Here is a 2,500-nt window from a genome sequence, read left to right as displayed (position 1 = left end):
GGCTGAATTGGCTAGCGAGGCTAATATCCCTGCCTAGCGAGGCTAATATGCCCGCAGGAATGCAGGTAGAATGGGCTAGCGAGGCTAATATGTCCGCAGGAATGCAGGCAGAATGGGCTAGCGAGGCTAATATCCCTGCCTAGCGAGGCTAATATGCCCGCAGGAATGCAGGCAGAATGGGCTAGCGAGGCTAATATCCATGCCTAGCGAGGCTAATATGCCCGCAGGAATGCAGGCAGAATGGGCTAGCGAGGCTAATATCCATGCCTAGCGAGGCTAATATCCCTGCCTGGCGAGGCTAATCTCCCCGCCTGGCGAGGCTAATAGCGTGTGAGACAACACACAGACAACACGGAGACAACACACGGACAACACGGAGACAACACGCCTGGCGAGGCTAATTCCCCTGCCTGGCGAGGCTAATTCCCCTGCCTGGCGAGGCTAATATGGCTGCACGCTAGCATGCCAACGAATGCCAAACCTCGAAAACTCAATTTTATTTCAAATATCCCCCTGCATTTTATGTTGCAAACCTATAGGGGACGATTTTTAGGACATTTTAAGATTGACATATCGTCATTTGGTCGAGTTTTCAGTTTATTTTGATTTTCTACATCTCAGAAACGAGAAATATCATATCAAATCGAAAACTCATCCAAATGACCTGAAATCAACTTCTAAATTTCTCTAAAATCATTGCTTACAGTTCTGAACCATAAAAGATATACACTTTTACAAGTGAAACGGAGTTGGAAATTTCCAAAGCCAAGAACGCGACATGGCCTTGCCTAGAGTGCAAATGCCATGTCAAGGCCGCATTCTGTTCAACTTTGCCCGCACTATAATTTGACCATAAATAAGTCTCTATTTTAAGGAAATTTTGCAAGTGGTAGCAGTCCGAAACATCAAGCGGTTTGTCATTTTCGATTTTCGACATTCTGCCCCTTTTGGAAAATAAAAACAAATACTTCTGGGTCGCCATTAAATCTGGCCTTTTTCCACAAGGTGCCTGACATTATTCTGAGTGTCCCTGCAAAAAATCTCGATTTTATACCAAATGTACAATTAGTTATGGCGTTTGCCCCTCCTCGGAAATCCCATGTTTCCCCCTGCCCTTCCCAGTTTTCTCCAATATGCTCTATAGGGGAGTAGTGGTTCTCTGCAAAATGACCCCCTTGCAGAGACCGCCTCCCCTGCCCCCAGTAGTCCCTCCCCCTTCCCCCAATTGCTTATATACGATATTTGCTGCCTCGAATGTCCCTAACAAACAATTATAAGCAATTGAAAACGGATTTAAGAGGGATTTAGGAGGTGTTCTTCGCCCAGCTGGGGGGGTGATGAACACCATGAAGGGGGGGTCATGTGGGATCGGTGTTGCCTCTAGTCCACTGAAACGATGTCAGTAACCGCTCAGATCAATCAAAGGGAGGGATAGGAGCCCGTCGGTATCGAGAAATTGTGCTTCGGCACTCGATTTGCGACATAAACAAATGCTGTGAGGGGAGGAAGGTGTCGGTGTCGATGAACTCAGTTCAATGCGCGAGTAATAAGCAGGCCGGGGGACTGGGCGCGATGCAAAGTGCTTCGGCATTCGATTTGTGAAAAGCGAGGGCGGCGATGGGGGGAAGGTGCCGGTGTCGGAACCCACTAGTACGCGCAAGTAGATGTATTTCGAAAGCGCCGAGCGGGGGGAAGGTGCCGGTATCGATGAACCCTCTTCAATGCTTGCAGTAATAAGCAGATCGGGTGTCGGGGGCGATGCAAAGCTCTCGGAAGCTCCGTTTGTGAAAAGCGAGCGCGGCGAGCGGGGGGAAGAGATGCCGGTGGCCGAAATATACTCACCTCAATGCTCGAGTAGTAGCAAATCGGGTGCCGCGGCGCAATGCAGAGTGCTTCGGCACTCGATTTGCGACATAAACAAATGCGGCGAGGGGAGGAAGGTGTCGGTGTCGATGAACTCAGTTCAATGCGCGAGTAATAAGCAGGCCGGGGGACTGGGCGCGATGCAAAGTGCTTCGGCATTTGATTTGTGAAAAGCGAGGGCGGCGAGGGGGGGAAGGTGCCGGTGTCGGAACCCACTAGTACGCGCAAGTAGATGTATTTCGAAAGCGCCGAGCGGGGGGAAGGTGCCGGTATCGATGAACCCTCTTCAATGCTTGCAGTAATAAGCAGATCGGGTGTCGGGGGCGATGCAAAGCTCTCGGAAGCTCCGTTTGTGAAAAGCGAGCGCGGCGAGCGGGGGGAAGAGATGCCGGTGGCCGAAATATACTCACCTCAATGCTCGAGTAGTAGCAAATCGGGGTGCCGCGGCGCAATGCAGAGTGCTTCGGCACTCGATTTGCGACAAAAACAAATGCAGCGAGGGGAGGAAGGTGTCGGTGTCGATGAACTCAGTTCAATGCGCGAGTAATAAGCAGGCCGGGGGACTGGGCGCGATGCAAAGTGCTTCGGCATTCGATTTGTGAAAAGCGAGGGCGGCGAGGGGGGGAAGGTGCCGGTG

Source organism: Argentina anserina, chromosome 7 (genome assembly GCF_933775445.1).
Source record: "Argentina anserina chromosome 7, drPotAnse1.1, whole genome shotgun sequence".
In the NCBI taxonomy this organism is placed as follows: domain Eukaryota; kingdom Viridiplantae; phylum Streptophyta; class Magnoliopsida; order Rosales; family Rosaceae; genus Argentina; species Argentina anserina.
The sequence above is the reverse complement of the archived record's forward strand: the minus strand, read 5'-3'. Positions refer to the sequence as shown.